The following is a 26,750-nucleotide window of genomic DNA, read 5'->3' as shown; positions in this document are numbered from 1 at the left end:
TGCAACTTCACTAACCTCAGAGAAAGCCGTTCCCCTTCGTAGCAAACGCTCATAGTAAAGGCAGTGCCACACTCACATAACAACCCCTAGCTCTTCTTAACGGTGAACTTTCTGAGGTTTCATGTGCTCTCTGCATTGGTGCCTGGGTCTGTGAATGTAGCTGAGCTGCTGCAAACTGCTCTGACGTTTCTCCTGTGTTTTACTGAAATCTGTATCACTTCCTAACGTTTGCAACTGTGTGGTAGCTTCATAAGGATCTAATCACAAGAACAAGCTGAAGGATCTGTCACCAAAAGAGATCCCCACAACTTAGCAACTTTCCTTTCAAGATCACTGTCTGAGGGAAGTTTCCCACTTCCCAAAGCCCTCTGGACATGGCTGACTTTTTTCTGATGGTGCCTTCTCCCAGTAGCAATACTTTCAGAAAATATGAGGATAAATCCCAGTGTAACTTAAGTGACAGACAAAAGAGCAATGTCTCCCCCTTGCCCCTCACCCCAAAAAAAAAAAAATGCAGAGATGCAAGCTAAAGGGCAGATTCTGCAAAATAATTGTTTTGCGTGGGGCAGCTTGTAGTCAATTTGTAAGTATGTGTACAGACAAAACATCTCCCAAGGAATAAAGAGCTTACCTTGTGCGACTCTGTTATTTGGAGGTCACAAAGAAGAGTCAGAATCTAATACTAAAAATCTGTAATTAAAGGGATTTTCTGAAAAACAGGTGCTTGCAGCTGGAGGGAGACTGAATGCTGCAGCTTTGCTCAGAGCCAGGACAGGCTGGGTCCACTGGCCTTGCTGAAACACCTCTGTAGGCTGCAAAACACAGACAGCTGGAATGAGTGGGACCTAACTCCCTGTTTGGCTATAACCAAAGCCAATAGTAGATGGTGGGGAGAGAGTAACACGCTGCAGTGATACTGCTTGAGAGTATTCTTGTGGCTTCCGGTAGTCTGAGGTTCAAAGACTTCCTGGTCTTGGGTGCAGGGTTGGTAGTAAGAACAGTATTTCAAAGGCAGCAGAGGAAGGCATGCTACCACAGGGATCACATGCAGCTGAGTCACACAGAGTGCTTATACTGGTCTTGTTGCCCAGGGAAATGTGTCCCATGCATCCTGCACTTTTATTTTCATACCTCTGGCATTTACTAATGTCTCCTTAGGCTGCTGTCCTGGCCAGGGCAGTGAGCCTCCTCTCTAGGGACATCAGCTGCTCCTGGCCTCAGGAATGGCCCATCCCAGATACCTGCCTAAGGGCATGCAGGCAAAGCTGAAGCCTGCCAGAGTGCAGACTGTGGCTTGATGATATGATAAAACCAGGTTTTGGCCATTTAATTCCAGATCAAAAAGGACATCACCATGTAGCACACAGACACCCTCCTGGTACAAATAGGTCAAACATTTTGGATGGATTATCCACGTATAAAGGTCTTATACAGAGCAGGCACTGTGTGTCCTCTCTCCCACCTGGCAGAAAGCTGGCATGAAAACCCACCATGGGCCTAAAATCACCATCAACTAGCCAATTCGACAGATCCACATCTGTGTGCCTGCATCTGCTCCAGACCAAGCCTTTGGAGTTATTCCCAACACAGAACTCATCATTGTGGGGAATCAGCAGGGACAGGAATTAGACACAGCAGATGTCCAGAGTTCTCACTTGCTACCTGCCACTTCATTTCAGTGGCAACTCAGCTAACTTCCTTTAATAAGTATGTGGTTAAGGACTTCAGAAAAAAACAAACATCAACAAAAAAACCCCAACCAAACCAAACAAAATCAAACAACAACAAAACCCCCCCCAAACATTTCCCCCCTTTTTATATGCATCCAACAGATGTAACTGACTTCAGTATGAGATTCACTCAGATTGCTGACTGCACATTTTAATCCAAATCTTTTCAATCTCCAGAGTTCATCTAAATATTAAAAGGCTTGGAAAAAACAGGGGTTCTTTAAACCTCTGTTAATGGAAACTTTTGTCATAACTAGTAAAAGGTCAATGTGGTTTTATACAGTATAATGGATTTACTGATGAATGGAACATTTCGAACTCTCTGATGGGTTTTATCTACTTTATATTCCAGATGTTAATATAAGTAAATTCTCTAAACTCTAAGACAATTTGTCCAGTATGACCATGCAGCTTAAGATGGTCATTGCAGCTCTTACATGGATTTTTGAAGTAAAGCTGTTAAATTCTGTAATTTCCTTAGATCCTCCAAGCATATTAAGAAATACAAGGAAGGGCTTTTCCAGCACCAGATACAAAGTGATCTGGAAGAAATTGGAATTCAAAACATGAAAATATATTAAAGGATACAGAATAAAAATGAAATGAAACAATTAATTTGGTTCCTTTTTCTTCCTTGTATAATGACAAAAGGACATTGAAGATCACCTCACATTAGCAATATCTATTCTCCAACAGTTGATATGTATCATGCAATTTCATTTAAGGGTCAAAGCAAAATACACATGGGCTCATGTATACGGGCTCAGAAAGGGAGAAGCAAAACAGTGATGGAGAAGTTCTATTACCAGAGGTCACCTGGAGCACTCTTAGGCATTGCAGGGTAGTTTTCTGTAGTACCTTTTCTAATGCATTTGCCAGTGTAATTTTTTTAATGTTTCAAGTGAATTCTGCCGTTTCCCTTGGATATTACTTCACAGTATAAAAAAATCTGACAAAAGGCTTTTCCCTGGCTATCAAGTCTAAAAATTCCCTTTTTATTTCATTCTGGTTTTAGGGTAGGTTAATTTATCATCCTTGATGAGAGGCTGATTTTCTGCATAGCCTGCTTGCATGAGCAATATTTAACTCCACCCTGTTAGTATTAGTAGGCTTTCAAAACATCCTAATTTTGCTTACTTCAATTGCTCTGATCTTTTTTAATTTATTACCTTCCTTTCTTCTTGGCTACCATCTCAGAAATGAGTTTTAGTTTTTTTATCTTGCCATGAGCATTTTATAAGCATTTACTGTACTGCAGTATAAGTTCAGAGTAGGCAAAAAATACTTTGAAAATGTATAGACAGTCCAAATTCACAGCAGGGTATTTATTTGTTTTTGCATTACTTTGGGACATGGTAAGTGTGGGTCCAGTCTGCTGCTTGCTGCCACTAACAAAGCTCTTGTGCTTCCAGCAGTTTTCCACAGGAACAGAGCCTTTTCTTTTTGCAGTCCTTTTTGCTGTGCTCCATAGCAATAAGAGTGTTCTCTCAGTTAGTCTGTAAGTTGAAACAAGTCTGATGGGGTACTAATATGATGCTTTGTGTTTACCACTTTTACAAGTCCCTTCCTGCCTCTCCCTTCCTCATCCATCCTGGTGGTCCTTTGCTCTCCCATGGCTGCAGGTGCATGGAGGACCCTGCTGTGTGCCTGGAGAAAAACATATTGGCCAAGTATGACAAAGAACTTGTGATCATTCCTAGCCCAGTCCCACAAACAGTTCTGTTGCCACTAAGCCAGGATGGAGCTTTGAGTCATAGGAACAGAAACAAATGGCTCAAGGCATGAGAAAGACAAGGGAGAGAAAAACTCCTTAATAAGGCACTGGTGCTGAACAGTCCACACTGTGGATCTATGACCTCATCCCCAACATTTAATTATGCTAGCTCTCCTCCACTGAGACTCTCTTTGTGTTTACATGAAAAAAAAAATATTTTCTTTGTTTTTTTTTGTTTTGAAGACAGGAGTATTCAACCAATGGGTACTTTAATAAGTATGGGCTTATAATGCAAAATTTGTTAGGCTAAAATAAGCCCTAAGCTTTCCTTAATGTGCCGTCATTTGTCCAAGTGCAAGTGAGGACAGGCCAGAATAGTGGGCTGCTGTTTGGGGGGTTAAATCTCATTCATGTGGACAAATGAATTATGGTTTTAAGCAATTCTGAGCATATAAAACTACACTACAGAAAGAACCAAGGGGATTTGTGCCAGCAGAAGAGGCCTTTTGGTTAAAACTGGGAAAGATCACATTAATTCTCAATTAAAATCCCAAGCAACCAGGCAACCAAAAGTGATTGCGGTAGCATGATTTTCTCAAAGAAATATTAATGAATACATATGTGCATGGTAAGGAAGAGAGAATAAAATGCAGAGGGATGGCCTTACTCAAGGGCCTTCACTGAGAAGGCTCTCTGGCCCCCAGAGTGGGCAGAACAGACATTGGGAGAAAGACTGACAGAATCCCCATACAATTAATGTTTTGTTTTTAGCCTGGCGATAGAGACAATATTTTATTTTCTGACAAGGGCAGCCTGTGAGAAAGCTACATGTGTGTGTGCATGTGTGCCAGACTCAAGCTGGCTCTGAGGAGTCAGGGCTATGCTTGGTGGTGAATTGAGTTTACATGGCCCCTGTTTCATTTTCTGTAATTAATTTAACATAACTACAAATCTGACAAGGTTCATTTAAGGAAGTTATTAAGGATTCAGAAAGGCCTAAGAGATATGGCTTAAACTTGACTTTTTTAAAACAAAGCCTGGTTAATTGAAACTCTCACATTCTTGTGCTTTAGGGAAGGGAGTAATAAATTAGGATTTGTATCTTGGACTAATTTAAGGTTTTCCATAAAATAATGTGCATAATTCACAATGAATAATTTATTTGATTAATTTTACCTCTTGTCTTTGCTAATCGTCCCCAATCAGAGCAAGTTTTCCTCAAATGTGTTTGTTATTAAAATTTATTTGCAAAGTCCTTCCTCAAAATAAAGTTCTTCATCTGCAGCTAATTCCTGACTAGATCTCCGTGAATACCTGACATCCTGTGAGGCAGGAAGGTAGAGCTGGATACATTTTCCTGGCTGAAAATGTCCCTTGTTTACTGAATAGCCAGTCCCTCAACTGGGGACATGCTCAAAGTGTGCTGGGGGTCTCTTCTGACTTGTGCGACCACCAGATGATGTACGGGAAAAGGTAAAGTGATAAAAACCACATCTGGTCAACTTGCTGTTGCTGGGAGTGAACCAGCTACCAGGTGTAGCTGGGAGGTGAACTGAATCCCAGTTGCACCACTGACCGTTTGGATATGTTAGGAAAGGTAAAGACTAAACCCACTGGCTGTTTCTGGGGTATTTGCCAAAATATTTGCCTTAACATTGCCATATCCTTGAAGAGAGGATGCAAGAGTCATGAACTTAGTCAAAGAGTGTTTAGACACCTAAGGTTGCAGATATGCAACATCAGGCTTTTTTAAAGTGTCCTGACATGTTTGTGAAAGTCTGAGGGAACACCTACTTGTACCTTTGGGCACCTAAATAACCTTTCAATATGATTAAAATTAATATAAACCATCATCCTTTGGAATTATTCTACTTTTTTTTTCAAGCCTTAGCTACCTAGACTTCACTATGAGTGAACCAGGCCCTTCCTAAGGGCCAAATTATAACACTTAGTTCTTGGACAAGGAGAAATGATTACAGATTAAGTCATTAATAATTTAAACTACAGAGAGTAATAAAATCTGACATTTCTCTATTGGATTGAAAAACAACACAAAGCAATGCAACAGAGACCGGCTATGATGACAGGCTATACTTAAACAAAATGGCAAGACTTAATTACACTGCCCCAGCCTGGGTTCAGAGTAAACTAAAGACTACTGTATGATTAACTCCTCTGTGCTTTAGTAAGAGAAAGGGAGATTGCCAATGGAAGCATCTGGCACCTCTCAGAACTTAATTAAAGAAATGCAAAGAAGCTACTGTTGCTATTACAATTTCTCTTTGGGGCAACAAAAAACAAACATAGTAAGTAGGAAAGGAGAAACTCTGAAGTATGAAGGAACCCTTCCCAAACAAATCCCAAAAAGGTGTGTTTTTCATGCCTGCCAACTCATCTGTTCCTCATCTTCTGAGCAAGTTGGCCGAAATATTACATACTAAGATACTGAGAATACTGAATGAGTTCTGTTTCGAAATTACTACTATTTTTTTAACTTTGTTTTTCCTTTCACATCAGTGTTGGAATGAGTGTAAAAGATTGTTATGAAACTACATTAAAGTAGCAGCTGTTAAGTCTTTAAAGCTGCTCAGGGATTGTGATTTGGCTTCAATGAAGATTGTACTTAGACTCAATGCTTAGTTGACTTATTGCCTAATTATGGAGAGCTGGTGTAGTTAATAAAAAAACTAACTGTAGTATTTAGCTTTTAAAACACCCTAGGATTTTATCCCTTATCAGATTATTTTTGTTCTTCATGTTCAGAGAGACATCCAAACAGAACAGAGTAAATTTACTGTTCCAGTGCTGCACATCTATTTTGCTTGTTAAAAAAAGGGAAAAAAAATGGCTAATTCCAAAGGGAAAAACAATGGAAAAGGAAAGTTACTGAAAAGCTTTTCTAAAAGCTGTTTCATATTCTTGTTTGTGTCCTCATTCCTCCCTTTTTAACTACTAAAACTTTATTGGTATATAACTCTTAAAAATGTCAAAACATAATAGTACTGGAGTAAAGCTAATTTATTTATTTTTAATGGGGTTTTCACTCTGGACAGTTGCCCTGGAACATTCATAGTAGGACAGCTTAATCCCATCCAATTTCATGAAGACCAGGCTATCAGACCAGCTCTGCTCATCTAACAGATGCTAAAATTGCCATTCAGTTTAGACAATATCAGGGCAGGGATGGTAAGAGAGAGATGCTCATTGAATTAAGACACCTAGTCAAAAAAGAGGCAAGCTGTTGAACCCATGCCTGTTTTGAATCCAAAATTTTGTTTAAAGTACATGATGACCTTTCTGGACAAATTTAGCACCCTGTAGCCTTTCCTCCTGAGGGCATTTCCCGTATGACCCAAAAGACAGCTGCCAGGATGAAATATGCTGCTTGTGCTCCATGTGGCTGCAGCAATAGCAGTGAGGGGGTGGTAGGAAACAGCACTTTGAGGCTTGAAGGAAATCTTTAGTGTGTGTTTCTTAGAGAGGAGAACTGGCACTAAAAGCTACATAAGTCACACAAGGCTGATGTGACATTGACACTGCAACTGATAATTTGAAAAGTGCTGCTTTACCTGCAGTGCTACACCTGGAACCTCAACATGAACTCACTGACTGTAGAAATTCCCAGTCAGTTTCATCACCATCATATGAGCGACGGCATGCTCAAGCAAAAGATTAACGACAAGTTGTGTTGTTCCAAAGTACCAAAGCCTGACTGTGCAAAGCAAAGGTTCCTTTATTTTATAGAGAGAAAATGTCAGAAATTTTAAGAAACAGTTATGCTGAACTGTTCCTGACTATATTATCTATTAAAGCTTCTGATCTTTAACATTTGGAAATGCAAGTTCTGTGAAATTAGACTAAACCCCATTCAAATTCAGATATTTGTGCAGTTCAATGTCTTCCCTGCTCATTTTCTTAATTTTTAGTTTCTTATCAAGTTACATGATCATTAGTTTTAAAATTAGAATTCTCTATTCTTCCTGTCTGGTTGGCTTTTTTTTCTTTTTATGCCATTTGAGAGGTTTTGTAACTTGATAAACTTTACAGACAGTCATTTCTGCAAACCATAGTATAAAATTATGAGGTTGTGTGCTAAGAAGCTGCACTGAATTTTGACTATGGCCGTCATTGTTTTGTGCAATTGTTTAGTAATGGCTGTGGCATGTGTGTGAGTCTATGAAACACCACTGAATTATTGAAAATATCAATCAAATAGTGCTTATCAGGATAAGAAACCCTTTACTGATCAAGGCAGACAAAAATATAGACATTATGAAACTTACTTGTGTGTTGTGCTTACAAAGGCACAATATTGATACACCTCTAGTCTTGTAAAAAAATTCACATAAGCCTAAATTTTGATTTTAGTTCTTGCCTTGTCATGGAAAAATACATTGTCATTTTCAGCTTCAGGACTGAAGGTGGAACCAAGTGATGCTTTTTCTTTGAAGGGAGGTCTGAAAGAGAATATATGTGCCTGGAAATATATATCAAGAAAATTGGTCTATGATTCTTTAGTACTGCTGTTCTTCTGAGATTCTGGGTCAAGAGTCTGGCACTAGGAGGAGGCTCAAAACATGAAGGGGACTGCCTACTTCTCATCAGCTTAATGTTTCTGTATGTTCACGTCTTAGCCTCATCCTCACTCTTTGTTGTCATCTCTCCCTCCGTTCTCTCAGTAGGAGCACATTCTCATCCCTGACCTTTTTTTCCCCCTCTTTCCTCTTTGGAGATACAATCATAATACTCTCAGCCGTTTATTTCTTTTCTTTTTCATGGTTCACAGATTGGTGTTTTGCAGGTAATCAGACTCCTGTTCAGGAACCAAGTTCTTTAGCATATCAGACATACAGGCCGAAAAATGGAAAAAAAAAAAAAAAAAGTGACTGTCCTAGTTCTGGTCACCATGACAACAACGATAAAGTATAGTCTTGTTCTCAGTGTTAGAGTACTGTTCCTGTAGTACTTTTTGGAATTTATTTGGTAAAGGTAAGAAAATTTCCCCTCTAATTCCTTTTGTAAAGTTTTCTAATACTAATTCTGGGTTGAGGGAGAAGTAGAAGTAGGGTGGAACTAGCAGGAAGGGAGGTATAAAGGGAAGCAGAGATGACAGCAAAGAGAAGGTTAGCAATTTTTCCTTTGTGGAAAGATTTGACATCAGAAGGTGCTCCTTTGAGATGTATAATGAAGATCTGTGCGGAGGCCCTTGAACTTTTTCAATGTGGCTGGATATTTAGAATGATACAACTGCACTGTGAGGCTCTAAGGGATAGCAGATAGAGCAGACTTTAAGAGAAGTAGCCTATCTCTGTAGGCAAGAAAAGAGTGCCAGTTTCCATTACAGTATTTGTATTTAATAACTCCTCTAAAACTCATCATGAGAACTCTAGCAAAATGTTTCTGATCAGAAATAGCAACAACATGATTCCAGGATGCTGGTATGTTTCTGGGAATTGCTTATTACTGGACCTGCTTGTTTCTGTGAACTAATTGGAACTATTGTTTCCAGTTCAGTGTCTTTTTCCAGTGACGGCACAGGGTCGGGCAGATTCCTACTCTATAGTGTAGATGAGCACACTACTGCACTTCATAGAACAGCCAATTTAGGCAAATTCCCTGGAAAGAGTTTTCCTTAACAGAAACAAATGGGACTTTTAAGCAACTTTTGTTCATTGACAGGATGAGGCCTTCTATTGTTTCTGAGAAAGAGAGCTAAACATCTCATATAGTGTTTTCTTGAAAGTGCTCTTACAATCATTACTCGTCCTTTTCCCAGTTCACTTACAAGCTGTTCAGCAGAACAACACTAGATAGGGTTCAGGAAATGTTCAATGGTTGTACGTGTATTGCACTAAGGAAACAGAAAGTTCTCTTATTTTAACAGGAAGTAGTGTATGCTGAGATGCTTTCTTCAGTCTCTGAGAAGCCTGGAAAGCAAATGGACTAGCAAAACACAAATGGGTCTAAATGGCCCTTGATGGAAAATGAAAGAAGTATAAGGCCAAACTGTGGGTTGGCTGCTCAGGAAATGAAAGCTCTTCTCTAATTCCATGTCATCAACACAATATTCCTTAATTACTAACTAAAACAGTGTCAGAGACCTGTCCTAGCACAAAGGCCTTGGCAGCTCTTCTCTATGATCTCACTGTGCTGCTTCTGGGAAAGTCATTACTGTCAGAGAGCTGCTGTGGAAAGCAAGGAAAGAACTGAGAGGATCATGAGCTAAGATATGAAGTTGTGTGTCCAGGATTGTGTTGGCTGGGCATACTGCTGTGCTGCTGCCACATGAAGTGGATCTATTTCACTGGGGAAAGAGTTTCAGCTTCCATCAGTATACTGCATGTCACACCTGACACACTCATGCACAGAATAGAATAGAATAGAATAGAATTTTTAAAAAGCATTCAGCTGCACTTGCTGCACAGATCACTGGCAAAAGGACAGTTTCCAAACTCCAATTGTGTTGCCTTCCCCCCCAAGATAATTTTCTTCCTCATTTACGCCATACAAATGTCTTTACATTATACCAATGTTTGCAGCCTAACTCTTGTGGAAAACGTACATCAAGAAATGTGTGTGTTGGATTAAAACAGTGTGAAAATAAAGGTTTACAAATTCTGTGCTTGGGTGTTTCACATCAGCGCAGGAAGCTCTTGCAGGATGAATTGTCCTGCTTGTTTGGCTTGTTCATTGTCCAAAACTCTTGAGTTTGGGCCACTCAGTGGCTGTCACCTTTTCCATTTCCCTTCTTTGTTGAATAAGCTATAAATCACTCACCATCACTCATGTAGCTCTTCTAACAAACAAAGAGAAGAAAAATAGTACTGCAACACTGCAAAGAGATTCTCTTTCCCTAATGCTTCCACTTATTTGAGTCCAGGTCACTTTTAAGTCAATGACAGAAATTCCATTCCCTTAATTAAGTCCAAAATGACCTCCCCAGAAGAGATCTAGGTAGATTACATTTCCACAAACAGAGACATCCTTGCTCAATACTACCTCACAGCTCATGTAACCTGAAGTTTATTTTTGCCTTCAGGTGATTTTTTAAACGTAGAAGCCCGATGCCCAAGTGCCACCTTGTGGACAAAATTACTATTTTTCCTCTCTAACTTCGTGTGCTAAAATTTCTCTTCAAGCAAGACCTGAGTTACAGAAACCTCTAGAGAAGAGACCTAAATCAACTAATTTTAAATTTATCTCGTATAGATAAATTGGCTTTTCAAAAAATCTGGCATATTCAATATGCACATCTATTGCTTCTTGCCACTGTTGCCTTCCACCCTCACAAAGTGGGCTGACTGCTGGAGCAGGAGCAGCTTTGTGGCAGACACACAGAATTCCAAGAATTAAAAGCCATGTAGTGCAAGCAGCTGGAAAATAATTTTCCTAAGGAGAAATCCTTTCCTCCAACTACCTGTTTTCACTGTCAACTGCAGAAGTAGCTTTTACAACTGTTGTGTTCCTCTTAGCTTCTGCAAGAGCCTGATTTTTTGCTAAGTCATATATTCCTGCTAGGATCCATGGTATGGGGTTTGGAGGAGGTGGGAAAACCTAGGACTCCTGAAGGATTTACTTGTTCAAGCTCAATACACTAATGGGCTTTATTTTGTGAACTTAGCCAGGTACAGGAGTTACAGCAGTGAATGGGAAACAGATGCCTGAAGGGTTAATGTATGTAAATCTCCTCAACTGAGCAAAAAACTATTCACTACCAAGCCCATGAATGTTTGGGCCACAAGAGCTTTGCATGAAGATGCAAGAAACTCTTTGTGGGACATTTATAACACAATCCACCCCAAGATTTTTTTTTTTCCTAACAATGACAACTGATAGGTAATCAAAGATCACAGCTGAAGTCCTTCGCTATAGCCCTTTCCAAAAATAATTTTATCTCAAATGGTAACTATGCTTAAATGGAAATCCTATTCACAGTAAGACTATGCCCAGCCACTGGTAGTGCTCAACTTGGATATTAGTGTCCTTGAACATGGGAATTTCCCTGCTCTTCACTATATTTGGCAACACTGTTATTGTGTGGAAATTTATAATAAATATAATATAATATAATATAATATAATATAATATAATATAATATAATTAATATACATAATATGGCTTCTGAAATAGATGAAAATAATATTATAACACACACAACTTCTATGTACCTATCCATATATAAAATGTAGTGGAGTTGCACAGTGACTTATGTAGACCTTAGCCACTAGGCGGTAGTATAAGATTGTTATGTAACAATATCTGGTAGGTTTTTAAAATTTTTCAGCAAACTTCAAAACACATGCCAGGACCATAGAAAATACTGTAAAAAACACTCTCCTGTTTCTTTATCAAATCAGCAAGATGCTGAACAAAAATATATCTCACAAGATTCACTTAACTATGGATCAAATGCATTATTTGAAGCTGAAGAACCACAAGGACAATAGTACACAACCCCCTCCCATCTTTTCCCCTTACCTTGTCAATTTGTGGTTAGTAAGGTTCACTAAACACAGTTTAGTCACTGAGGAATCTTATTTAGAATAAAAACCTACAAAATAATCGAATTCTTCACACTGTGCTGTGAATCTTACACTGGAGCTGAATTAGGTGAAGTAATTATAAGAGAAGTTCCTCTTCACAGAATCACAGATTGGCTGAGGTTGAAAGACACCTCTGGAGGTCATCTAGTCCATGCCTGGTCAAGCAGGGCCATGTCCAGCTTGGTCCTGAGTATCTCTAAGGATGGAGACCACACAACACCTCTGGGCAACCTGTGCCATTTTTTGATCACCTTGGAGTAGAAAGAGACTTCCTTGTGCTTAGATTTCATGTTTTTTAATCTGTGCCTATCACGTCTTTTTCTGTCAGTAAGCATGACAGCAGGGTACACTTCTGAGTGCATTTTGGGAAGCTACCAGCTGCAATAAAATAAGTCATCCTGGTTTACTGCATCTGCTGTGTTTGACTTCAGCAGCTCATGTGATAATGTCGTTGGTTGAATGCCTTCACTGACTGCTGAAAATCATATGCCAAAGTGAATTTGGGTAAGTAACAAAAAGAATAGGTATGCAGCATTTTGGCTGCTTTTCACACAGATGAAAAAGGAAGATATTTCTGCTATACCACCTGGGAGCCCTGAATTCATGTTTTTTTGAGATCCTCTTGTAATGTTCTTTTGTTCTTCCAGATACACATACATCCTGCTAAAATACCAGGGGCTATTGTATGCTGTAGTACTGCACTGCAATCTCTCTCGTGGATTTATTTTTTAATGATAGGACAATACAAGGAGATGATCAGGAAGAAAGCTTTTTTTCAGATTTTCATAATTTAAAATTATTTTCTCTGGTGAGAAGAGGAATGCAGTACATTATTAGGAAGACTAAAAAGCTTTTCTCAATTTATCCTTATTTTGCTAAGAAAAGTCTAATTTTCCCTTGCAGTATATTTTAAATTTTTTTTTAAATGGTTGCCAATATCCTTATTAATGTACATTTTGTACAGTGCTGTGTGGATCCAAAGTATTGTAAAATGAATTTTAGTCCAAGACTGGGAATAAGCCATAAAGTCCAAAGTGAAACAATAAGGTGTTTTAATCTCAGGGTTTGTTTTTAGCCTGTTACACAGAGAGTAGCCAAAAACTACATGAGATTGTGGGCTCACCCTTATTGAAGAATAAATTGTGTAAGTGTTCTCATTTAGCTGGAGTTCTGCCCTTTAAATACAAACAAATTCATGAAAGCTGATGCTCTTTAATTCTGAAGTCTATATATTGGTATGCATAACCTAGTGAGCATGAAAACTGTAATTATGCTCCAACTAAACCTATCTCAGTCTTTCAAAACCTTTCCCACAGATACTGATTTCTACTAGATTATTTTCAACCTAAATTTGAACCATCCTTGATGAATGTTTGCCAAACCAACCAGGGCTCTGTCCATTTCTTATTTTTGTACAATGTTTTTGAATTATGGGACCTGATCTCTCAGGGAAAATGGAAAGACTCCCAGCACCTCTAATAGTTCAGGATGAGGTCATACGCACTAGTATGTAAAAGACTTTTTTAATCTCCTTTCATCCATTTTAATCTGATGCAATTCATGAGTCCTCAAGACCCATTTCCTTTTTCTTTTCTATTATTTTTGGAGGAGCTTCATCCCATGTACTCCTCTGTCTCTGTTGAACTATAACATGAAGTTAGATACTGTAGGGGAGGGGGAATCTCACAAGAAAAAAAAGAAAAAAAAAAAGAAAAAAAAAAGAAAAAACTTGTCCTTTGCTTTTTCTCATGAAGAAATTTCAGTCTGAACAGGTCATGGTATGAACAACAAATATGTGATGCTGCAGTACTTTCTGCCGTGCGATAGTATAGCTATTTCCTGGGTTTGTAGGTATTGATATATTATATAAAAAGGCTTGTGGTTCTTTCCATAAAATAATAACTTTAAACCCTTGCATCTTAATATATTACCTTGAAAACTCAAAGAGTCAATAGTTATTTTAGGAGGCTATCCAAAGGTTAACCAGATAAATTTAAAATTATGGTCATAAATAATCTAAACAATGACCAGCCGTAGAAACAGATGGTGCTTCTGGAAGGGCCCAAACCATTTCCACCCTTAATTCAATGTAAACCTCCTGTTTGGAGCTCTGGAGTTGAGATCCTTTGTGCCTGCCTTTAAATCCTTAATTTCTTCAAAGGTGAGATTTGTGGCACAATATGTGAAGCTTCTTTAATCAGAAACAATGCAAAGCCCCTGTTTGCATGATTGACAGATGAATTGAGATAGTGCTCCCAAAATCAGAGAGACTTGATCATGGAGTTGCACAAATTACAGCTGAAAATAATGAGCTCATCCAGCCTTAGTTTCCATGGCCATTTGCTTATCATTTGTGGCATGGATCAGCTCCTGTAAGTGGCATTGAATTGTCAGTTTAGCTTGTTATTATGGATTACTCCATGTCTGAAAACAATACATTTTGGTACCCACCTCTGATATTTCAATAGTTTCGTTTTTTTTCAAGTACAGCTTCATTTACTTTGGTTACCACATTTGTCAGAATCAGATGCTTCGTGCTTGAAAGATATGAAATTACTATTATTATTTGCACTAGTTAGCAAATAAAGCTCTGCAGGGGCTGGGTTTTCAGACAGCATGGGGGTTACCTGAATGATGATGAACCCGATAAATGAGCATGCAGATCAGACAGTGGTGGTGAGTTCCAACAGACCTATTCCAGCTTTAGGGCTTTTTTTTCCTGCCAGTTCCTGCCAGGAAAAAAAAAGCGGGTGTAAGTTTAATGCTAGGATGTGTTCACTAGGCAAGTTCTTGCCAAAAACCCTCTTTATGGAACAAAAAAATCATTACATCATAATAATTTTAAAGAATTATGTGAAATAAGTGCAGGATATGCTCACTCCATGTAATTTATTAGTTCCTGTTCTTCATCAATCTTTCAGTCTTTTCTGCAACAGCTTATTTTTTACTTCCATGGTACTGAGGTCCACCATTCCAAAAGGAGGTAAAGGTATCCAAAGTGGGAAAAATGTTGGACAATTTATGAACTAGATACATGGAGGCAGAAAACACCATTAAAATCCAAAGAAATGGTGCAATAATTACACCTGTGGGGCAGCATAAGTTAAATGTGTTTCCTCCTCTTTACAAAACACCTTAGAAAGAAAATTCAAGAATCAGTTGCATAAACACTTTTGCTCTGAAGTGGTTGGTTATGGTTGTCTTTTGTCTCAGTCAAAAGCCAGCAAACAGCTGTATTTATTAGATTGGCTTGTACTTTTTTGGGATATTTATAACTATTGATAAAACATGCAAGTCAGTGGATGGAGATATTTATACAGAATAATTCCCAATGGGTCACTGGAAAGGAAGAAAACATAATTTTTTGTTACTGCTTGTAGAGTTAAGGCAGCACAGCAACATTTGTAGCTCCAGAGACTAGGTGATGTTTAATTCATGTAGCTATGTAGTTTAGGGTCTGTCTCTTGAAAAAGTTGAAAGCAAATACCTTTCAGGATAAAGAAGTTAATATATTTTACAGAACATGGGAAGGGGAGATGAACAGAGAAAGAGAGAAAGAAAGCATATGTGGAGGAAATAAATCTGTCTAGACCCCTGGAGTACTCTAGAGAAGTTAAGTTTTAAAAGCTTGCATACAGTTAGCTTCCAAATATTTGTGTCAAAAGCTTCTGTCACTAAGGCACCTGAACTTTAAAACAATACTAAATAAATATACCTCCACAATATTTTGAAAGAGAAGGGACTGAGCTACAGAGCCAGTGAAAGCTTGATTTGCATTTCCCTTCAAGTAGACTGGTACCAGTACAGAGCCGTGGATGTAAGAGAAAGCACTCCATGTTCACAGCGAGAGCAGTGGGAGATGTGAGTAGCCCCCAGCTCATACCTGGTCCTACTTCTCTTGGGGGGCAGCTGAGAGGGTCAGAAATGGGACTCAGCCTTGTGTGCATGGAAGGCAGTGTGTCCCTCAAAGCCAAGCTGCCGAGTGACATTTCTGTGCGCCACATGTGCTTATCAGTTTGTATTGGCCAATATTATCCATTGCTGTTGTAGTCCTTGTCACTTAAGTCACTGTTCATTATTATCTTCTTATGAGTGAGCAATGAAGAATTACATTCAAGCATACAGGATGAAATACTTGCTGTCCCTTTGAAGCAACATCTCCAGATGAAAACTGGACTGATCTGATGGCTGTGCGGACAGTGCGCTCCTCTGAGAATTGAATGAGGTGGATTTTCTCTACAAGAATTATTAACTTCCAAACACTTCAGGGCAAAATGCGATTACTGTGTCTTACTGCACATCTCAGAGCTTAACGGAGCATTTGGTGTTCAGAGGATGAGTAATTTCTGTTACAGGAGTGATTTTCCTGAGGGCTCTCCAAATGGATGTGAGCTTTTCTAAGCAGTCTGTATGCTGTTGCTGAGTTTACCTTAGAGTCTTGTGCAATTGTGCTTTATCTCAAGTTGTGCTCCTGTGCACCACTGAAACATAAATATTTCCTAACAATGTACTGGCAAGTCAGAATGATTCAGAGCATCGGTGGGATCCTGAGGCAAGGTCAGGCACTCCAGCATCTTCTCTGTCTGTATCCTGGAAGCTGGTCCTGAGAGAGTGCATGGCCTGTTTTGCCTGAGTTGCCTTCAAAGAGTCTGTGAGTTCTCTAATGCTTTGGGCTTCTCTTGTTCCTGACAGGTGAACTCAGCACAGTTGTTCCAGAGAAGTGAATTTCAGTCACTGATGATTCTTTTTCAAGGTTATTTATACATAGATATGTTTAGACATAGATTTAAACACAGCTCATAGGATCACAGAATGGTTACATTTGGAAGGGACTACAATTGTAGTCACCTTGTTCAACCTCCCTGAACAGTAAGGAAGTTCTTCCTCATGTTCAGGTGGAACATGAACTGTGTGTCAGTTTCTGCCCATTCCCTCATGTCCTATCGCTTGGTACCACTGAGCAGAGCCTGGATCCATCATCTTGGCACCCCCACTTTAGATATTTATACACACTGATGAAATCCCTGCTCAGTTCTCTTCTCAAGGCTGAACAGGCTCCGGTCCCTCAGCCTTTCCTTGTAAGAGATGCTCCAGTCCTCTCACCACCCTTGTGGCCTCTGCTGGACCTGCTCCATGAGCTCCATGTCTCTCTAGCGCTGAGGAGCCCAGACCTGGACACAGCACTCCAGATGTGCCTCACCAGGGCTGAGTAGAGGGGTAGCATCACCTCCCTCAACCTGCTGGCAATGCTCTTCCTAATGCATCCAAGATACCACTGGCCTTCTTGGCTGGCTCATACACATATGTAGGAATAGAGATTGATATCTGTTTCTCTAGTGGCAAAAGGAAAAGGAGAAGGAATAGGAAGAAGTAATAATGAAAGAAACAGAAATATTTTAATAAATGATGAAAGATCAGATTCTGGTTTACCAAAAGTAAACCCTTTCTTGACAGTGAAGACTTGGCAGCAGCAGGAAACATCAGGCTTTTGTTGCATTGAATCAGTTCCAAGAATATAAACAGCATATTTTCCTAGATATTCTTCCAATATGAGATAAGCCTGACAAACAGGCCAGTAAGAACAGTGTGTAGCTTTCCTATACAGGAAGAGAACTGGGTGCATACTTCTAACCTTATCTTCTCACTATCCACTATCTAAACAGAAGCATCTTAAGAGAGTTTTCAGTGTCAGGACATCAGTCCTGCATCTCCTTTGCTGGTAGTATTACTGAAAATATTGAATTGTTACTGCTACTTCCACACAAGATGTGGAAATGACTGCTCTTTTCATTAAAATGGAAAAAAATTGAACAAAGGCCAAGCAGGGAGGGTTTGTGTTCTGCCAAGTAGGAGAGCTTAAAATGTGTTAAGCAGACTTGTTTGCAAAAGAATATTCCAGTTTTAAGAAGCAGTTTCAGTAATGTTTTCACAAACTGTTTTGCCAGCACTCTGATAAACAATCTTATGTGTCAATCCTATTTTCTGACAAACGATGATCATAGGAGTATCTCAAAGGTATTTGAGTTCCCTTCCTCCTTTTAAATATTTCCATTACCTAAACAAAGAGTGCACAATATGGTACGGGTGTTAAATTAACATGAGCTTTTACAGATACAACCAGTACAGCCATCTCACAATTATCTTTGGGTAAAAAAAAATAAAAGAAAGATCCAGTTGAAAATTAGACCAGAAAGGAATTTTCTTCTAGTGTATCTTCATTAATTCTGTGGAATTACATTGGAAATATTAAATTCAGCCAAATCATCATATCATTAGAACAGAAATAACACTTCCACCACTTCTGCTGGTATCAGAGGTACAGCTGAAACAATTACTGCATGAGATGATTTTTAAGGTCTGTGAAAACTGTGCTTACTGATTCAACAGTACTTTTTAAGTTTACAAATCCAGTGTCAGAAATCAATGGCATAATGTTCTTACAGTAATCTAGGGAAAAGCCTTTTCTAAACCTAATGTACATTGTATTTATTCCTAAAAATCTCATCAGCTAATCCTTTAGAAATAAACTCTTGTGCTATAGATGTCACATATTTTCCTGTCTGTGTTTTCAATTCAAATGAATGCTTCCTTTTTTGAATTCTCACACAGAGTATCTTTTTACCTCTCTGCAGCCACAGAGAGTTAATTTTCCAGGAAGATGTAAGACTCCTATGCAAAGTTTTTACTGAAAAGTGTGGATGCATGCATTGCACACCTTCAGCTGTGTACATGCTGCACACAGGTCATGTAAATTATCAGCTGGTCTGACAGCTCCAGTCTGCTGCAGATGGTCCAGTTGTATGTGAAGTTCATAAGCAGCCATACAAAAACTTAACCTGGCGTGGGGTCTGCTTGTAGAGTTCAAAAGAGTTTGGGTTTGTTTCTACAAGATTTGACACATAATCTCAATTAAAAAATAGACATATCTTCTTTATTGGCCTGTTCCTGAAAAGAGAGTTGGTAAGCATTAACTCTAGTATCATTTTAACCCAAGTCACTGACAATACCTCTTTTATATATCCATAAACTGTTTATTGAAAACACTTGTCACATATTTTTTGTGCTGGAGATTGCTGCAATCTACTACCACAAGGGACCTATTTTTTCCTAATACAACTACATCCCAGCCACCTGTTATTTCATGGAACAGTCTGGGACAATTTAATTTGCGCAACTAAGAAAAAGAACTGGTTTACAGATGGATTCATTTCCACAAAAAAATCTGAAATTATTTTGAAAAATTCATATGCTCACACACACATGGACGGAGAGTCCACACACACATGGAGAGTCACGCAAACTTTTTGATTTTTGGACTCTGTAAGGAAACTCCCACCAGTCCTTTGGGAGGATGCCATTTGCACACCTTGCCAAGCACAAACTGACCCTCCAGCTGACCTTTGGTAGTGCAAGCAGTTACTCTGGCTGTTTAGCTACTGTGGCTCTCAGAAAGGCAGATCTTCTACAAGACATGAGATGATTATTCCATCAAGGCTGGTATTTTTCACTAGCAAATAATAAATAAACAATGTCCCACTGAAAAGAAGAAAATCCCATCAGAATAACATGGCATAGAAATAGAAGAACATACCAGGCTGCTGATGAAACTCAACTACCTTTCTAATAATGAAAAAACTCCATGATTACAGGCAATTGAACTGGTCTAGTCCTGAAAATGGAGTTATGCAGCTTAGCCAATGTATTCTCCCCTGGAGAACAATCTTACTGAGATTTTCTCAGAAATGGCACAGCAGATTCTGTGCTAAAACTTTGTTCTTTGCTTAAATGTCATTCAAATCCAGAATCTTGGTTTGAGCGCCTCTTGAAATGGACATGTTATCCACACAACCATTGCTGTCCCACAACACTGATGAAGAGTCAGTGCAGTAACTGTTGAGTAATGGTGTTTTACAGTTGCTGTGTTGTCACCATCAGCTGCGAGATCCTGTCTTTGAAAATTATTGCATCACTGATACAAAACCCTACCAGAACCAATGGGAATTGAAGATTTAGTGCAACAAATTGTATTCTTCGCTGTTTGACAGTAAAAGGGCACTTAGCTCTAATAATTTTCCTAATGGCTTATCTTGCCAGTTGTAGCATGTTTCAAAATGAAACTGCTCTGAGTGTTTGCCAAAATTAACAAACTCTGACATCACTCACTTTTGAAAGAGAGAAGTGAAACCTGAAGTAAAAGTCCAGACAACGAAAATGTGCATTCCAGATAGGATCACAACATTAGCATTGCTTCTTTGTGCGAGCTCAGAAGCCTACCTTTTAAAATAAGTTATGTGTCCATCAGTTCTGAACCTTGTTCCATTTTTAAATTCCTCTCTATCAGGAGGCTTAGAAGCCTGAATGCTTGCACTTCAGATTTGGCCAAAAATAATGAAAATAGAACAGATAACATAAAGCTTAGTGATATATTTGAGTAAAATGGGCCTCATATAAAATGAGGTTAGCTTGGCTTATAATATACTCAGAGCATAAGTGAACATGCTAAACTTTTTTAGTTGTTCTTTATGTATGCTGTTCTTTATATAATATGAAAGGCATTTATGATATATATTGTCATTTCAAGTATTCTTGCCAAGCAGTTTCTGAGTCTTTTCATAAATTTAAAGGAACTACATAATAGTTCAGCACATTTAATAAACATACTTTATATGGAAATAATTTTTTGGAAAGTAGTAAGAGACACTTGATCTTAGAAAGTTCTGCTTTAGCTTTGCAAAAGTGAGTTAATCATAACCTGATTTAATGCCTTATGCTAATGATAACTTAGATACAAATGAAAGCATAAATTAGATGCACTGATAGTCCCTTATTGCCCTTTAAAGGCTGCAGATAAATCTGGAATACACTCAGAGACAATGTTTTAGTGAGAACAGAGAAATATTAAAAAAACATCTGAATTTGTAACAGTGCTGCCATGGGACACAGAATATGAAATGATTTAGACAAAGAAATGAAATATGGCAGTGCAGTTGGTGAAAAAGAAGTACACTCAGTTCAGTTCTCAGATTGCAACAGATCTCATGTGCTGACTTTGGTGAAAGGAAATGTGTCTGTCACAGAATTCCCAGGAAATGAAGTTCACCCAGTTTGCAGTGGGTAAGATAGCTCAGCTGTAATGCAAGAAGGCCTGTCAGAGCGAGCTGCATATTCTAGATTGACTGTGGCTAGGAAAGGATCAGAGAAAATGGAAAAAACAAAGACATGTAGTTGTTTTCTTTATCAATAAATGCAATCATTACTTATTGTTTACATGGTGGGCCAAAGCATACTGAGCATTTTAACCTGGATGTGCCACAGTCTTATGTCTTCCTTCAATCTGCTGCAATTTATTTTTAAGTGTCATGCTCAAGTATTACTGTATGTTTTGCCTCCTGCCTTGTTGCATTCCCAAAGCTTCATTAAGCAGTTTATAATCCTTTAGAAGATGTCCACTCAAAGCTTAGTAATGCCACAATGTCTTGCTTTCTTATGTACTCAGGCAAGCTGGAGGATTTCTAATATTTATTTTCTAACCTTAAGCAAAAAGTATTAAGTGCTTTTTCTGGATGAGTCTTCATCCCACCACTTTTCTCCCAGACCTTTTGTGAAAATCTCATTACTAGAGAGTACTGGGCATTCATCCAGGCTTAGCTATACTTCTTTGTAAGCTTGATAAAAGGAAAGTGAGGGCTTTACAGTATGCACCACTGCAAAACATCCTGTTGTGTGGGTTTGATACCATTGGTTGTTTAATTAATCAACTCTCCTGGTTAGAAATAATGCAAAATCTATAGGTTACTCAGAATATACATCTTCCCTAGGGATTTGTAATCTACTACAAATAGGAAATTACCTTTTCCCATTTTTTACAAAGACCTCCCACCAGATGTCCCCCTTTCGCCACCAAAATGATAACAAAAGACTGTCAATTTAAGGGATTGAGTTCTTCATTATACTATATATTCTGTAAAATTAATTATCATACCTGCACTGTGACACAAATAGCAGCTGCTTTTAAGCATTATACCAGAATAGCCTCAGTCTGTAGGAAGAGCATGTAAACCTCAAAGTACACTTTATATCTAGAGAGTCTGAGCCAGGCAGAGCGGATCTCACAGTGCATGAGAAATGATGGGATACTTCAGGTACTGGTTTTCCAGCACTGGCAATTACATGCAAACTCACTGGGGTAGATTTCAGTCACCTATTTTTAGGGAATTGAAAGAAATGTAAAGGCTGTATGTAAGTCTTTTGACCTACTCATTAGGAAGTTTTAACCCAACAAAGACAAAACATTCCAGAGGCTTCAAAAGGAATAATGTGCAACTGAAATGGGTGTTCCATGAAGAAGGAATTTTAGAAATGCCCTTTTATAACATGCTTGCTGGCACAATGATCATTAGTCATGATGGTGCAAAAAAGAGCCTGAAAAGTTTTCATTGTACTTCTCAGACAGATTTAATTTCAACCATGGCTACAACAATCAAAATCACTCTTTCAGATATAGCCATCTCTCTTTCTCTGCATACACCTGTTTCCATTCATTCTGACAGTTTAGTACTTAATGTGGAAAGGGCAGCAGGGCCTGACCGTAAGATCATGCTTACATTCCACAGAGTCCAAGAAGAACAGGAGAAATGAGTCCATGACACTTATTTAATAATGAACACAAAATAATGGGATATTTCTGGTGCTTGAGTTCTAGATATTGACAGTTAAATGTGCACTCTCACAAGCAGTATTGTGCTTATTTGATATCTTGCCAACTAAACTGTGAGGCAAGATGCAGAGAATTTATTCTCTGGCACTGTTGGTCACAATGTGAGCCAAATCCAGTACCTCGGTATCAAATGGAGCAAATTACTTTAAGGGTGTTGAAGCCCATCATGAACCCAGCCACTTTTTAGACATGGTTGGGGAATAGTATGTGCAAGCTACAGATTGTAGACTAATCCATTTTCCCCGTTTTTCTGTAAGCTGAAACCTCTGTTTATGAGGTGGGATCAGAACTGTAAATACCACCCCTCCCATTCCCTCCTCACCCCCTAAAAAATGCCCAGACACCAAACCTACCCAATGAACATATAAAAAACACCCTCAAAAAGCCCTGCTGCAAAAAATTAGGTTCATGAAGACAATCAAGTATCTTTACTTTCTCTGTATCTTAGCCACTTATGCATATAGCAGAACTAAGAGTATTTCTTTATTTCCAGCTTTTGTGACTGTCCTTGTGTGTTCCTGAACACTGAGGAGGTCTGAACCTGATAAACACATTGGATGGTCCAAGGGATAGTAATAACAAACAGTGGGGACAGCTTGACTGACATAATCTATTTACAGACTAAAGGTGTAAGGAGCAATATTGCAGGGTGCTTATCTGCCAAATCAATGCCCAATGGTATTGGGCAGAGATAGTATTTTACAGGCTTAACCTCATAGTTCCCTTCTCACTTTCCTCATGTCGTGTAAAATCTGACTAAACTCAAAAAGCTACATGAGGAATAAAAAGGGGAAATCTGGTTCATGAAAGGATTTACTTTAGCTGTTAAAAATAAATAAATTTCCAAACCTTCACTGCAACTGAAACAGACATTTCAAACATTCAAAGATAGACAAATACTCAGTTGTAGCTCTAATGGTTATGATATGAGCTTATGATTTGTACAAAAAAAGCCATAATCACTGTGAATATCCTACTGGATTTTGCAATAAGGAAAGAAAGTATTTTTATAATTTCCAGGTTTGGGATAAATAGAATTGATTTATGATTAACATAACAGTTCTAGGCTTATCCTCCAAAGATACTGTGTTTCACAGGGAAATGAGGATAAAGGCATTTTTCCCATTTCTATTGAAACATGGTATTTTCAACTAAGTGCAATGCTGATGAGAACTCCTGCTTGTCATTGTTCATGTTACATTGAAGTTCATCTGCTGTAACGCAGGAGAAAGACGAATGGGAGGTCAAAAAACTAAAGAATAACATGAATAAAGTTTTTAAAGGACACAATTTGGAAAGTAACATGATTGGGAGAAACTTCCCATCAGTTTACTACAAATCAATTAAGCAACACTGAACACTGGGCATTTCCTGGGAACTAATGGGAGTCAGAGGTTAATAGTCCAAGTTTGTGCCCTGGGCCACCAGTTCTTACCAGCTTCTCTTGCCATTGAAGGGTTTCAGATCAAGGCTCTCGTAGTTTAGGTTAAAAAAAAAAGGGTGCAAACATACTCTAAATTTTTAAAAGCTGCATCAATAATGTGGAAATAGTTATTCTGAAGGGGATGTCGATCTGATCCTGAGAAACATCAAAATGCACCAATTCCCATCAATCCCTCTGAAACTCTGCTCCTCAGCAGCTGATAGAGGCTCTGGCAAGCCTCACTGAACCCCAGCCTCAATTCCATGACTTTGCTAGTCAAACTTGGATAATAACACAGTAGATACTACACCTTCAGGCATTTCAGGCATACTCAGCCTCCATGAACACTGCAATCAAATCACTGCAGTGGGTCAAATTTGACACTGTGCTCATCTCCAGAAACTCTTGTGTTTCACGCAGCTTTTGCCAAAAAAGATGTCTTGCAAGACCAAGCAAAATTGTATTGCTTCAGAGAAGGTAAAGAAAAAGTTTCAGCGACTTGGTGACTGCTGGAAAAGGCCTGTCCCCTCATTAAACCTGGTGGCTTACATTTTAAACATCTCTCAGGAGTACTGAATAATTTTGCAGAATACTTCCTTGTTCAGCAGCAATGATGACTCCTTGCAGGAGTAAGACGGACAAAAAAAAAAGTGTGAATCCACTGTTAGAGAAGGATAAATGTGATTCTAACCATCCCATGTGGCAGGATGAAACAAGCAAATAGTTGTCATTTCAATGTACACCTGAGCCCTTACATTATCCCAAGGTTGGACATGTCATCCACAGCAGGATAGCCACTCTGTGTCTGTATGCCTGCCTGAAGCACCAGTCAGCTACAGAGCTCCCTGGCATTAAGGATTTGTGTTCAGGGGTGTCCAAATTCCAGACACTAGCTAAACCCTGACTTAACTGTCAGTCTGACTCTCACTGGCATTGATGACAGCATTGGCTATGGCTCATTTCTTTAAGACTGCCTCTGAAGCTTCCCCGCTCCCCTCCCACTCTGGGTTGATTCCTGGCAGTGTATAGAAACCAGCAATTTCACAAGGTTGTTTAAATCACTAGTCTTTAAATCTAAAACCTCTCTCTTGTTAGCTTTACTAAAACACACAGCACTCAAGTGCTTTCTAAATGGCTATCAATAGATGCTACACTTAATGGGCAAATGTAAAAAGGAACAAACTGAACACATATATCACATACCTTTTAGGGCTGAGACATTAAAAAGCAGAAGCCTAATCTTTGGAATTTTTCAGTATAAATAACTGACCCTACTTATTCAACTTGAGAAAATGTCTTCCACAGTCTTACATGCAATCTTCTCTAGCTAGTGCTTTGAGGAAGAAAACTTCTCAACTTTCCACACTGTCATTTTTGCTATTTTCTAAAGCACATGTAGCCTATTAGAAAAGTTATTCCAGTGTATTACTCTGTTTTAAAAACAAGGAGAAATATAAGACACTATGAGTGAACATTCTGTTTTCTTGAAAAATTAATTATTTGATACAATTCATCTTGTCCACAGTTGTTGCTTTTATTAAAAATGACCTTCTTGATTGTTCCAGTTTGAATAAAATAATCAAGTTGGTAGCAACAAAATAACTCAGTGGGGGTGGCAACCTGCTCTGTGTGTTCCTTATCTCCAGACGGATTGAAATTATCGTCACTGAATAAGGGTAAAGAGGCATATGTAATGCACTTTACTGAACTTTGATCTCTGCATATTTTTCAGATGTCACTAGACAATGCTTGCACAATATTTTCAGAGCACAAAATATGATTTGAAAATCCACAGTACTTATTAAGTGTTGAGACATTCTCTAAGCTAGTGTGCAATGAGATGGAGAAAGTCCTTTAGAAGAATTGTTCTTGTGTTCAATTTTAAGAGCAGAGTAGATGTACTAAAATACATGTGATTATTTAAACATTTCTAGTTAACACTGTTGCCCCACAGAATAATAGGAAAGGAGACTTTATAAGCTGCAAGCTACAGTCAACTGCATGTACTCTGCACTTCACAGCCTCTCTCTTTATTAATAAGAGTCATAGGCCTTAACTTAAGCCAAGTTACGTGGCATTTTGCTGGGATAAACACTGCCAGGTTGCATCCCAAAGACAGAGAATGCTCAGACATTGCTCCCACTGCTGCAAGTGGGTCTGCTGACCATCAGTGGTGTAACTCTGCCAGATAGAGCTGTTGGTGCTTGCAGAAAAATTACAAAATGCTTCTTTACCTTTGCAGATGCCAGGGAATTTTCTGAGCAAAGGAGATGAATCCCTTCAGTTGGCAACTCAGGGATGCTCCAAATATCAATAACAGCCAAACACAAGTGAGCATGGAGAGCACCAATGGAGCTGACTTTTGTGGATGCATCTCACATCATATAGTCCAGTGTGGAGAATGACAGATAGCTGTACCCCCAGCTGAAGTGAGTTTCATACAACTGTGATTTCTGGAGAATTGGATATTTCATTATGAAGTATGCATCTATTAGGAAAACGTGATAGAAAAAAGAAAAAAAATATAAAAATGGAATTGTTCAGATTTAGGTTTCCCTTCTGCTTCCATGCTTTAAGCTAAAAACTTATGCTATAGCGTCCAGCCTAATAAATGCACTGACAT

The 26,750-nt window shown here is 38.7% G+C and overlaps 1 long non-coding RNA gene across 1 annotated transcript; it reads right to left on the bottom strand.

Moving 5' to 3' along the window:
• Positions 1-13,896: 13,896 nt before the first annotated feature.
• LOC146438104 (uncharacterized) lies at positions 13,897-19,847 on the bottom strand. The gene is made up of 3 exons (XR_014852024.1): positions 19,579-19,847; positions 14,615-14,716; positions 13,897-14,524 (listed from the first exon to the last, which is right to left on the bottom strand). It is a non-coding gene; the product is annotated as an uncharacterized LOC146438104 (long non-coding RNA).
• Between the last annotated feature and the right edge of the window lie 6,903 nt (positions 19,848-26,750).

The sequence above is a fragment of the Lichenostomus cassidix genome, chromosome 4 (assembly GCF_008360975.1).
Source record: "Lichenostomus cassidix isolate B80296 chromosome 4, HeHo_3.0, whole genome shotgun sequence".
NCBI classification, from domain to species: Eukaryota; Metazoa; Chordata; class Aves; order Passeriformes; family Meliphagidae; genus Lichenostomus; species Lichenostomus cassidix.
This window is presented reverse-complemented; position numbering and strand designations above follow the sequence as displayed.